Source organism: Lissotriton vulgaris, chromosome 9 (assembly GCF_964263255.1).
Source record: "Lissotriton vulgaris chromosome 9, aLisVul1.2, whole genome shotgun sequence".
In the NCBI taxonomy this organism is placed as follows: Eukaryota; Metazoa; Chordata; class Amphibia; order Caudata; family Salamandridae; genus Lissotriton; species Lissotriton vulgaris.
Genome location: NC_141697.1, coordinates 592,624,108 through 592,638,103, shown reverse-complemented (window position 1 = coordinate 592,638,103; position 13,996 = coordinate 592,624,108).

The following is a 13,996-nucleotide window of genomic DNA, read 5'->3' as shown; positions in this document are numbered from 1 at the left end:
TGATGAGTTTGACCATCCCGTCGACGAAGAAACCGTCGATGACTACGTCGTCGACGACAAAAGGATCAGTGACGAAGCTGTCGACGACTCCGTCGACGGAGACCCCGTCGACGATGGCTTTGGTGACGACGGCTCCGTCGACGATGGCTATGTCGACGACGACACAGTCGACGAAGAGTGTAATTTCAACGGCAAAGGCATTTAAATCACCACAGTCGAAGACTTTGATCTCCATTCCCTCATTTCAGTCGTCGAGGGGGTCGGCGACCATAAGCAAATCTGCAGAATTCACGTCGTGGACGCAGATTTCTCCTCTACCCCCATCTTCTTTGCTGGAACAGGATTCAGAAGGAGAGTAGTCATCAGGAGCGGCCTATAGCCCTTCACAACTTAGAATAAAGAGCCAGGAGACAGATGAAGAGGAGGTGTTTTCCTTTAAGGAGAGAGCTCAATCTACAAGATATGAATCTTTCCAGGAGACTTGTAACTATAATGAGGATGATGAGCAACAAGAAGAATCGCGAGAGGAGTCGCGAGAAGAGTCAGTCTCTATACCTGTTTCTCTTGTCTCTGACCTGCGGTTCATGATTAACTACTATTATCGTCGTTTTCCGGAGGCAAATGCGCCTCCGTCATCTACGCCGCAACCTCCAAAGACCCAATCTACTCCTCATGAGCAGGTTGTGAGATCACCACCAGTGATAACAATCGGGGACGATCTGACGGATACTGATGATGATGAGCAACCTGAGGAAGGTGAACTTATACAAGATTCTACGGGGCAGGAGTGGAATGAGTACATTTTGCCGTCTGCCCCTTCACCTACTCCGCCGCCAACCACTTCTCCTCCTCAGGATATTGGAGGATTCCATGACATTATGGAAAAAGCAGCTAAGAGGTTTGATTTGGAAATGGAGGTTAAGGAAACTGAATGTTTCTTATATGATTTCAAAGATGACGCCAGGAAATCTGCCCGCTCAATCCCGATTATTCCTCACATTTGGGAAGAGGGCCTAAAAATTTTGAAGACACCGGCTTCCATCGCGGTTTCGGTGCCTAGACTCGAAAAGAAATATAGAGCACCAGAGTCTGCTGCGGCCTGTCTGATAGGACACCCGAGACCGGAGTCGGTGGTGACGCAGGCGGCGCAGAGAAATTCAAAGAATCCTGTTGCTACTTCAATGGTGCCGCCAGACAAAGAAGGACGGAGGATGGATGGACCCGGGAAGAGGTTTGCGGTCATGGCAGCCTCTACGAATAAAGCAGCCAATGCTATGGCCCTTATTAGCCGTTTTAACAGGCAAATGTGGTCGGATTTGGCACCCATTCTGTCTGCACTACCGGAGGATAAGAAAGAAGAGGCAGCTGCTATCTTCCGCGATGGGGCAAAGTCGGCATCGGAATCTATTGACATTGCCATGGATGTTTCCTCTATGGCCTTCAGGCAGATGGCAGGAGCAGTTTCACTTCGGAGACAGGGTTGGCTAAAGGCAACATCCTTTCGTCCGGAGGTGCAGGCGAAGATTGTTGACATGCCATTCGATGGCAAAAATCTTTTTGGAAAGCATGTAGGTGAGACGCTACAGGGTATCAAGTCAGACACAGATACAGCTAGAGCGCTGGGATCCCTTCAGCAAGGACGGTTCCAGTCCTTTCGTAAAAGGTGCAAGGGGTCAATCTAATCAGAGGTCTTCATATCCATCCAACAGATGTCAGTCTTATAACTAACAAGGATATAGGCAATACAATACAGGCAATCCGTATAGGACCTCCAACTCCTCTTTCCAGCAGCAGTCTAGGGGCAAGTCTTCCAATAGAGGAAAGAATCAACAATCTAACAGACAACAATGATCTCAGGCCGGCGCTCCCCACACAGCAGATCCCGGAAAACGACCACTATCTGTCTCACTACTTTGACAATTGGATGTCCATAACATCGGACAAATGGGTTTTGGACGTAATAAGCAGAGGCCATACCCTAGAGTTTGTGGAAATGCCACCAGATCATCCCCCGGTGCTCCGACACCACCACCATCGTCAGGAGCTGCAAAAGGAGGTCCAATCACTCTTGCAGAAGGGGGCTTTAGAAGATGTACCGCAACAATACAGAGGGAAAGGCTTCTATTCGCATTTCTTCCTCATCAAGAAGAAACAAACTATGAAGTGGAGACAGGTATTGGATTTGAGGGATCTGAATCAATACATAAAGAAAATTCCCTTCCGAATGCTCTCGGTGCAAGAGATCCTCCTAATGTTAAAAAAGAAAGACTTCATGGCGTCGTTGGATCTCATGGATACGTACTTCCATATCCCAATTCATCGGAAGCACAGAAAGTATTTAAGATTCGCTGTGAAGAGTCGCCATTTCCAATTCAAGGTGATGCCATAAGGCCTCAAATCGGCCCGAGGGTGTTTACCAAATGCATGGCCCCGGTGGCCGCCCACTTCAGGTTAAGAGGGCATTGCATTTACCCATATCTGGACGATTGGCTGGTGACAGGTTCATCATTCACAGGAGCCAGAAAGTCCCTTCAGTGCTGCATCCGCCTGTTCCATCGGTTAGGCCTAAGAACCCACTTGGAAAAGTCTTCACTGATTCCAGCTCAGGGCATCCAATTCCTAGGGGCATGGATATGCACCAAGGCAACAAAAGCATACCCGTCTGAAGAACGGATGAAAAAGATAATGGGCCTAGCAACATCCCTTCAGACAAAAAGGTTCACTTCTGTGCGGATGTACAAATCCTTGTTGGGGATGATGTCCTCTTGCATCCCACTGGTTCCAAACTGCCGTCCTCAAATGAGACCCTTGCAGGAACATCTGGACGAGCAGTGGGTTCAGTCCAAAGGAACCTTCGAGGATCGGATTACCATCACTCACCGTATGAAAGTGGCCATGTCATGGTGGAAGGTTCAGAAGAACTTGAATCAGGGTCTGAATTTTATACCTCGGAATCACAAATATGTGATGACGACGGACGCTTCGTTGCAAGGATGGGGCGCGCACCTTCAGGTGCTGGAGATACAGGGCCGCTGGTCAGAGTGGGAAGCACAGCTTCACATAAATATGTTGGAGCTCAAAGCGGTGTTTCTGGGACTCCAAGCTTTCCTGCCCAGAATCCGGAGCTCGTCGGTGCTCATTCAAATGGACAGCACCACGACTATGTTTTATCTTCTAAAGCAAGGAGGAACACGATCCAAGCAACTTTCTGCGCTGGCGCAAAGAATCTGGAAATGGCTGATAAGCCACAACATTTCTATTCAGGTGCAGCATATACAGGGCATCCTCAACACACGGGCAGATGTCCTAAGTCGCACGGCGAGTGTGTCGCACGAGTGGGAACTGCACGACACTCAGCTTCACAGAGTGTTTCATAGATGGGGCACACCAACATTTGACTTGTTCGCAACCCGGGACAATTCGAAATGCAATCAGTTTGCGTCCAGGTACCCTCAGCAGGATTCCAAGGGAAATGCATTTCACATAGACTGGACGGGAATGTTCGCTTACGCTTTCCCACCAATTCCCTTAATACCGCGAGTGCTTCACAAAATGAGGTCAGAACCGTGTCATGTCATTCTGATAGCACAAGCTTGGCCGAGACAGGCATGGTTTTCAGATCTGCTGCAGATGTCAAAAGGCAACAAAATGCAATTCCCAACATTCCAGAGCCTCATTTGGATGAGCAACAGCTAAATTCTGCATCCAGACCTAGAATCGCTAAAATTATCCGCATGGAACCTCATGAGCGGGAATTCCAAGCCATGAGCATTCCACAAGACTGCAGACAAATTCTATCGCAATCCAGAGCTATGTCAACCAACAAGACATACACAGCAAAATGGACACGTTTCTGCCACTGGTGTGCCAGTCAAAGTCTACACCCGTTGACGGTACCCCCAGAAGGTATTCTGCCTTACCTGTTGTCGTTATCAAAGGCAGGTCTTGCAGGAAGGTGGATATCTGACTATGGTTACCCCCAACTTTTTTTGCCTGGTGTTTTGCTGGGTTTTCGACTTAGTTGACCTGGGACCCTGCTATTCAGGGCCCCAGGCCCACTGCTCTCTCTGTAAAATGGATTCCCTGTACCTTAGGTACATATCTAATTGGATACTGAGTCACCTTATCAGTCCCTGTACAGTGTACCTTAGGTACCCAGGGCATAGGTGTACCCAGGGCCTACCAGGGGCTGCAGCATGTATTATGCCACCCCTGGCTGGTCATCCCAATCTGACACAACTGGCTGCACGACAGCTGGGGCAAGGTGGTGTAAACACCCTTTGCTTTAGATATAGTATACCTATATCTAAACCCTAAAATGGACACATGTATTCCTATCAGTCACTCCTATGGCAGGCCTTATCAATCCTGAAGGCAGAGTGCTTGGAATTATGTGAGATGGTGCTCTGGCATGAGCTGAGCCCGTTTGCAGCTTGCGGAACCAAGTCCTAATAGCTGTTCCATGATAACGCGTACCATATACTCTTAAGTGCATTATAATCCTCGCGGTTATTTGCCAACTTTGGTATCGCTTTATCAAAACATGTCGAGTAAGGTGTCAAACGAATTGGAATACTAACCCCTCGCCAAATCTGGCGACGGGTTTAGCATTCCACCCTTCTAGAGGGGCACGACATGTATGTAACTGAGAACCCCGGTTAAAGCTAACTCGAGCCTCAGCATCACAAAATGGATGCTGCCACCACAGACACAAGACTGACCTCCAGCTGCTGGGAGTCCTTCCAGCGAGGAGAGCTTGGACAAAGGGTTTCCTGTCAGGGGCGGTGCTAGCACCATCCCAGACAGGGTTTTGTGTATCCCAGGTAGGCAGGGCTGAGAGGAAGGTGACTGCAAGTGGCACCCCGGTGCTCACTGTGCATATGCCGGTTTGAACCAGTTCCAGGGGCACACCAGCCCCTGAGCTGGGGAAAGTCCGGACAAGGGAGAGGGGTGTAACCACCCCCCTTCCTGGTGCCACCCATGGGCAGGACCTAGTCGCGTGCCAGCCCCTTTCTTTCGTATAAAGGTAGGAGCGGGCCTCCTTCCCAAATTAGATAATTCTGAATCTTGACTACCTTCCACGAAAGAACTCTTGAACCTTTCTGAAGACTCTCCCTTGTGGCTAAGGAGTAGCTACCCTGCACCAGCGGGCACCATCTAAGCGCATGCGGTTTGCTGTAAGTCCATCCTCCGGATCAAGACTGCCCAGCTCGACGAGACCCGGATTCCCTGGCATCTCTGACCTCTACCTACATCATCAGCCCAGCTGAGATTCGTGGGTGTGACGAGACCTGAAGGGACCGACCATCTTCAAAACTGCACGACGCTTAACCAGCACGACCGCCGAGGGATCCTCGAGTGAGTGCTTTGGGGTTTGAGAAGCCCTAACCCTGAGCAGCTCCAGCACCGAAGTCCAGCCCCCCAGCATCCACGAGATTTGCGAGGGGCCCTTCTGCTCTTTGCTGCTCACCGCGTTGTCCGGCCACTTGCCTGCTGGCTTGTAGCCCTCCTGACGACGAACCATGACGATTACACCGCTGGTCTGGTTGCTCCAGACTGGCCCTTGCTCCCTTCCAAAAGAGGAGCACCCCGGACCCTCCTGGTCCACTCCAGACGCCATCTTGACTCCACCGCATGGGCTTGCCTTTGCCAAGGCTTGTTGCCCCAATCCTGGTTTCAGCAGCGCCGACAGCAGACACCTTCGTGGGACAGCTCGCACCTCCATCCTGGTCGCCGACAACGCCTCCTGGTCCGAGAGACAGCAGAGCCCAGCGTTGCCCACTCACCTGGTCGAGGTGACTTCATCCGGTGCCATCCTGGTGCCCACCTAATCACTGGCTAGTGATTAAGAACTGAGTCCCCTCTGCTTTCAGGTCGTTTCCATCATCGATCCAGGCTTGGATCACATCGAACATCATCACTGGTCGCCTGCCAGCAACTTCTTCTTTCAGGCTGCATAGACTGTAACGAGGATCCCCGACGTCTTTTGAACCCTATGCAGCCGCAGCCCCTGGGCTAGGTAACCTGAGCATTTCGGTGCTCCAACGTAGGTTCACTATCTAAGTGTCCAGATCCTTTTTCGTTTTCAGCCTATCTAGTCGGATTTGTCCGATAACTGTAACTTTAGGAATACTAGTATCCATAGACTTTGTCCCCAATCCCACGTGAGAGTGCACACTCTGCACCCGATCTCCCTAGGCCTCCTGCTCCTAACCTGAAGGTTCAGTAGTGTAGTCCTAGCGATCCTAAAGCCTCCGGATCTTGTTACTTACCTGCTAGTATTTCGCATTCCACTTTTGTAGTATATAGTTTTTCGTGCCCCTCGGGCATTTGTGTAAATTGTGCAACTTAAAGTATTTTCTTAAGAGTTTTGTTGTGTGCTTAGCTCCCTGACTCATAAAGAGATCAGGGTAGACTTGTTATAAATAAATATCCTTTTATTTTCATAACAACTTGTGTGGTGTCCTTTCACTTGGTGTTCAAGGGGTATATGTGATGGTATAACAGCTGGCTTAACACGCCCTCTAGAGTTTAGCCTAAAGACTGCTCTTGTCCATGCTACTAGGATAGCTGGTCTATAAGGTTGACTTACAACCAATCATCAATAAGGGTCGTTTGGTATGATACATAGTGATCACTAGAATAGTGAGCACTACATATCAGGCCAACTTCTCACAGGTCTGTCACAAGCCTCGTTTAAAGTGCATTTGGCTGCAATATCAAGATTCAGGAGAGTGCCAGATGAGCCGTCTCTCTGGTAAAGGAGTTTGTTCGAGGGCTCTTTAGAGTTTTTCCACCCATTCAGCGCCTGCCAGTGCCCTGGCACCTCAATAGTTAAGTCAAGTCAAGTCAGAGAATTTATATAGCGCACTACATACCCAGAGGGTCTCAAGGCGCTTAGGGAGGGGAGGATTACTTGTCAAATATCCACGTTTTAAGTTGCTTTCTGAATGCTAGGTGGTTCTGGGTAAGGCGAAGGTAAGTGGGGAGTGAGTTCCATGTTTTAGCTGCCAGGTATGAGAAGGATCTACCTCCCATGGTGGTCTTGTTGATGCGAGGTACAGTGGCGAGGGCTTGGCTGGAAGAACGTAGTTGGCGGGAGGGGGTGTAGAAGGACAGTCGTGAGTTGAGGCATTCTGGTCCGATATCGTAGAGTGATTTGTGTGCGTGGGTTAGAAGTCGGAAAGTGATCCTCTTATTGACGGGTAGCCAGTGGAGGTTTTTCAGGTGACCAGAGATGTGTTAGTTACGCGGGATGTCTAATATGATCCTGGCTGAGGCGTTTTGGATTCGTTGGAGTTTTTTCTGGAGTTTAGCGGTAGTACCTGCGTAGAGGGTGTTTCCGTAGTCCAGTCGGCTCGTGACCAGAGCATGGGTGACTGTTTTTCTGGTTTCGGTGGGGATCCAGCAAAATGTTTTTTTGAGCATGCGAAGAATGTTGAAGCAGGATGAGGAGACGGCGCTGACTTGTCTGTTCATTGAAAGTGAAGAATCCAGGATAACGCCTAGGTTCCGTGCGTGGTCTGTCGGGATGGGTGCTTTTCCAAGGGCTTTCAGCCACCAAGAGTCGTCCCATGCAGAGGGGGATGTACCTAAGATGAGGACTTCTGTTTTATCTGAGTTCAGTTTCAGACGGCTGTGTTTCATCCATTCGGCAACTTCTTTCATTCCTTCGTGTAGGTTAGTTTTGGCGGTGCTGGGGTCATTGGTGAGAGAAAGGATCAGTTGAGTGTCATCCGCGTAAGAGATGATGTTGAGGTTGTGTTGGCGGGCGATGGCCGCGAGGGGGCTCATGTATACGTTGAAGAGGGTGGGACTGAGTGAGGATCCTTGTGGTACGCCACAGATGACTTCAGTGGCCTTGGACTTGAATGGTGGAAGGCGGACTCTCTGGGTTCTTCCGGTGAGGAACGAGGTGATCCATTCAAGTGCTTTTCCTTGTATTCCGATGTTTCTGAGGCGTTGTAAAAGGGTGCTGTGGCAGACTGTGTCGAAGGCTGCAGAGAGGTCGAGGAGGATGAGGGCGACTGTGTCTCCATTGTCCAGTAGAGTTCGAATGTCGTCTGTTGCTGCGATGAGGGCGGTCTCAGTGCTGTGTTTTGCTCAGAAGCCAGACTGTGAGGAGTCGAGGGATTTGTTGGCTTCGAGGAAGGCGGCGAGCTGGTTGTTGACAGCTTTCTCGATGACTTTGGCCGGGAAAGGAAGGAGCGAGATGGGGCGGTAATTTTTGAGTTTGGTGGGGTCCGCTGTGGGTTTTTTCAGAAGGGCGGTGAGTTCAGCGTGTTTCCAGCTTTCCGGGAAGGTGGCGGAATTGAAGGAGCAGTTGATGACGTCTCGGAGGTGCGGTGCTATGACGGAGTCTGCTTTGTTGAAGATGTGGTGAGGACATGGGTCTGTGGGGGATCCTGAGTGGATGGAGTTCATCAGGCGGATGGTGTCTTCGGTGGAGATTGGGTTCCAGTCGTAAAGGGTGTTCAAGGGGGGAGAATGTTCAGCGTATGGTTGGGTGGGTTGGTTTCCGGGTTGGTTGTCGAAGCTGTTGTGGATTTCTGCAATTTTGTTGTGGAAGAATAAAGCCTGGGAGTCGCAGAGGGCTTGAGAGGGGGTGATGTCGTTGGAGTTGGCCGAGGGATTGGCAACTTATGTGGCCACCTTTCGAGCCTATACACAAGACAGACTTACAATTCCTCTCATGGAAGACAGCCCTGCTGCTCGCCCTTACATCGGCGAGGAGGTTTAGCGAAATTCAAGCCTTTTCAGTGGAAGAGCCTTTTCTTCAATTTGGCCAGGACAGGGTTATATTACGGGCAAATCCTACATTTATACCCAAGGTCCCTACTTCTTTTCACCTTAACAAATCAATTATTTTGCCTACTTTCTTCAGCAATCCCTCATCTGAAGCAGAAAGAGCGTTGCATTCTTTGGACATAGCTAGATGTTTGAAGTTCTACATTGAACGAACAAGAACATTCCGCAAATCCAAACAGTTATTGATTGCATTGGAAGGACAAAGGAAAGGGCTCCCTCTGTCAAGACTGAGTATCGCCAGATGGATATCATCAGCTATCATGAAATGTCATGAAAAACCTGGAAAGCTGCTTCATTCCAGAGTGAATGCTCATTCCACAAGGAAGATGGCGACATCGATGGCCTTGTTCGCAGCAGTGTCGCTTCCCGACATCTGCAGAGCGGCGACGTGGAAGAGTGTGCATTCATTTACCAAGCACTACTGTCTGGACACTGCTTGGAAAGAGGACACGGCAGTGGGACAAGCTGTTCTGAAACGTCTATTTTAATAAGGTATACTTTGATTCTCTGTTTATCTTCTATACAGTGTATTTATATGAATATATAAAATCTGCTATTGTTATAGATGGTTTTAATATGTTTTCTTTCGAGAACTTGCACAATATGTTAAAGGGGAATTTGGTTTTTATTCCTGTCTGCCCTGTGTATTTTAAGATCATGTTCTAACAATGTTTCAGCTGCAGAACTTCCTTCTGGGTTCTATCCTGGAAACACTTATTGGCGTCACTAGGGGGGTGCGAGGGGTGCGGACCGCACCGGGTGTCACCCCATCTGGGGGTGACACCAATCTAGTTACTTAGCTGTCCTAAATGCCTGCCTGGCCACTAGTGTGGGTGCTGCTTAGTGTTAGTGCAACTGACTGCAACTTGAAGCGCACGCCGCCAAGGCGCCACGCACGCATGCACCGCACCCAGATGCGGCTGCCGGAGAACATTTTGCCTGCATACTGCCTCTCATTGCGCTGGGCCCGACAATACTCCTTTGATCGTCGCTGTGCCAGAAGTCTCACGCAGGTAATTTGATACTCTTTTATTAATTTTTGAGCGTAAATAATCAGCGTGTGCCTCCAACAGCTCTCATTGCGTGGCTGTCTCCTCTGTGATTTAATGGATACAGTACACCTGACTAGGCCCTGCATCAGTGCCCGGTAGCCGTTCATTTCGGTTCTGACCGGGACTCCCAGGCAGAAAGGACCACGTCAGGATAACATCGGGAATTGGTGGGGGAAGAACCCATGCCAGCCGGATTCTGCCTGTCCAACGCGGATCTAGGGTGACACAGGCCAGAGCTTCCTTAGGTTGCCCGGTGCAGAACAAAGTCAGTTTGCAGCTGCAAAGTGCATGTGCACTTCCAAAATGCAACATATATTCAAGCACTGGCAGCACAGCAGCAGGTCGCAGCTCCTGGCCCTGGAACTGCACAGTGGGGAAGCCTATGCCCTGGAGGGAAAAGGGGGGAAGAGGGTTGTGTCCGGCCTGGCCACATGATAATTTGGAGCTGGACCGACGGGCAGCCCCGGAGCTTCAATGAAGCCTAAACTGGACACGAGCTTTTGTCAGCGCATGCAGGGTACAGCTGAGACCATGACGATTTGCCCCCTGAGATGAGGTTGCAGCTATCTATTTAGTTGACGTTCTGCCACCAGTGCAGTCCGATCTCCAGATGGCAGGTCAGGTCACAGTGTGTGGGGTGTTTTTTTTTGTCTGTTTGTGGGCTTGTCAGGCTGGACTGCTGATTTTTTCTGAAGAAAATAAAATCCTGCAGTAAGCTTAAATGAACGGAATCGGACATGCAAAACACGTATAGCATATGAGGACAACCTGAAAACGTGTTTGTTATGATGTACGTCATGATCTCCTACTGTTGCACTGACTTGCAATGCTATGAAAAAATTGTTTTTGGTGGCACAGGCGCATTGCTCAAAGGGGTGTAATTTCTGATATTTATGTTTCCTTCATTTTTATTGCTTGATTTTACTCGCAAAAAAGTGTCACTCATAGTCGTTGAAATGTCACTCATAATTTCCCTAAAATTATGAAAACGTCACTCATAGCAATCTGAAACCTTGGCAGCTATATGTTGTGATGATCGTCACTGGTGGTGCGATGCGGATGCGCGCGGGCCGCGGCTTATGTACCCAGCAGTTTGGTCCCAGGGCCGTCAATCTTAGCACTACTATCAATGACGGCCCTGGGACAGCCCCCACGCGCTGTGCGCAGCGCACCTGCTCTCTGACTCATCACAGCGCGGTCACGCGCCCTCCAGGGAGTGGACTGAGGTCGCGGAGACCGTGCGTGCGCCGCAGTGGTGAAACACAATACCTACGACATCAGACAGAGACCACCACCTTCTTCTCTGTGATATCGCGTCGCAATTCGCCTTCAAATTTGGGATGCCAAGGACGACGGTGAGACTAGAGAGAAATAATATTTACATCAGATAGATGCCAAGTTTCAGAATGCTTATGTGTGAATTTTTTTAAATGTCAGTGTAATTATGAGTGACATGATTCAGCCACTCTTTCTCGCGAGCAAATTCAAGCAATGAAGACCAGGGTATTAGGGTCCACACTCTGCTCCTCAGTCAATCATAAGTCTCTTTGCTCGGTCGGTTGCAAGGCCGTCCATTTTAGTACCTTGCGAGAACCACTGAGCCTGTCTCCATTTCTTACATCTCTCCCTGAAATAAACACTCCCCGATAATGCTCCACTCAGCCCTTGGTCCATCTACCAGGCCCAGAGGGCTGCCCAGGTCATGCCCAGGTCACTGTCCATCTGTCCCTGCATATACTTGGATTAAGGAGTCTGCTGTCCACATGGGTAAAGATTTACGTATTAAAAAGGCAAGTCTTATCTGATGTGGTTAATGAGCATTTGCTCTGCTTTTTAAAGGAGGCATTTGATCCCACCTCTACTGCTCTCAACTTATAATACCTAGGAATTGGGGAGATATTCAAGAAAATAGTAGCGATGCAAGTGGGATTGGGGAGGGACACACGCATAACCACCCGTGGTACCCTGTTACTGCTCTCATGTCCATGAGGATTCATACTGCTCAGATGCTGTCCCACCTTAACAGATGTATACTCTTCAATGGTGGTACTGCGGGAACATGCCCCTGCCCATTAAATTGCACACTCGTCAATAGCAGTAGTACCAGATGTTCTCCCACTAGCAGGCTGCATACTCTTCGATAGTACTATTGCCCAGACATTCTCGCGCCCAGGAGGATACATACTCCTCAACGGTGGTACTGCTCTGATGCTCTCCTGCCCATGACAAAGCAAGCATACTCTTTGGTAGCCAGGAGGGTCAGAGTCCCACTGTCTTTGTAGAAGCCCTGCTTGCCACTGTGGCACATAGCAGGGAATGCTCTGATCTGTTACAAATTCTCCTCTTTTCTTTCCAGAAGAGACAGGATTCGATCTGGCTGATATTTACATTTTAAATGCCTTACTAGTACGGCTAGACTATACACAGGCAGCTGCTTCTTCATCCATTGGAGATGAAAGTAGGCTTGTTTCAACTGATGGGCAAGTCAAAGACTGTCGCTTAAACCCCTTGAAATACACTGGAGACACTGAAATAGGCGGCATGGTCTTGCTAAGTGCTGTGTCCAGATACACAATGGAAAAGACATTCTGCGCGATCTCCTGAACATATAGCGTTGATTTGATCAGTGCTGATAAAGACAGGCAGTGCAGGCAGGTCAACAATTTTGTTAGGACTTCTTCCCTTTAGAATTACACGGTCTGCATTACTTTTCTGATAAGGATGGAACTACTAGGCCTAATTCTTCACAAATTGTAGCAGAAAGAATAGGGGTTCTTAAACAGATGTGTATTTGGAGTTCTCCTTTACCTTGTCCTTAACATGGCCCAGGCCGGGTGCTTTTTCCGCCTTTCCTCACGGGCGGACAATTTTACAGTGCTGCGCCCCACCAAAGGGTTTCATCTCTTCTGGTACTTGACTCACAATCCACAGGTGGCGGGCTTCAGACAGTGGCCAGGCCAGCTAGGATGATGAAGAGGGATCACTCACCGCACTCTCCAGCAGCGCCACTTTTAAACAGACCCCTTCTCCAAGGCCATGTCATCCTTATGTTGTCCCATTGCGTCTCTGCTGCAGGGCTCTATCTCAGCATGGCCTCTACTTCGCTGGATCGCTTCCCGGGCAGACACTGGGATGTTACGTAGTGGGTCAGCAGCAAAACAACCAGCCAGCCAGGAGCCTTTGCGGTGCATGTAGGGTTTAACAAGTGGAAGAAAAGTGACAGAGCTCAGAAAAGAGCAGCCACCAGGTTTCGCATCATCGTCACCCACCCCCAGTTTTAATACATAAATAGTATCGCTCCTCACAAAGGTAAATCAGGAGGGCTGCATTACCTCAGCTGTGAGACACAAGTCTGCTGTAGCATCGCACTTCACGACCTGACTGTTTACATTTATTTATTAATAAGATCATAGTACTGCATGAACTAAGTTAAAAATGTGGCACACAAATGTGATCAGATTCAGTGCACAGGACATGCTTTTTTTTACTGGCTCAAACGAAAACACGGCCCTCTTCGGGCAGGTGCACCAGGCAAAGCTTTCTTCCTTCATTGGGTTAGGCAGTCAGCATGATAGGCCTGAACTGCGCGGTAATGGCATTTTGTTTGCTTTGATAGTTGCACATCATTGCACAAGTGCCACCATTGCCTACGAACGTAACGTTTGTTCTTGTGTTTGAGTGTCCATTGCAGTATTATCCTTCTACCTGCGTTTGGTACTCCTTTGTAACATGCACACGTCACTTTTCTCTTGTTGTAACACACTGTAACGTTACTAAGGATTCTGTATGGGCCCGTTATTTGCCATCTGTGTCCACTGGCGGACTCGGAACGGAGGAGGTCCATGCAGTAAGTCGTGGGGGGGTGACACCATGAGTTACCCGCACCGGGTGACACCAACCCTAGTGACGCCACTGGAAACACTGCAGGTTTTGTGAGCACCACTTACTACTCTGATACAAGCATGTGAATCTATGAAAGATGTAATACAGGAGAAGGAATTAGTTACTTACCTGTACACTATAGTTCTCCAGTATTATCTTTCATAGATTCACATGCGCCCGCCCACCTCCCCGTTTCTCAGGCAGAACCTGTTTTCTCGGTATTTATCCATGTCTCTCACTCGTGGACGGAAATC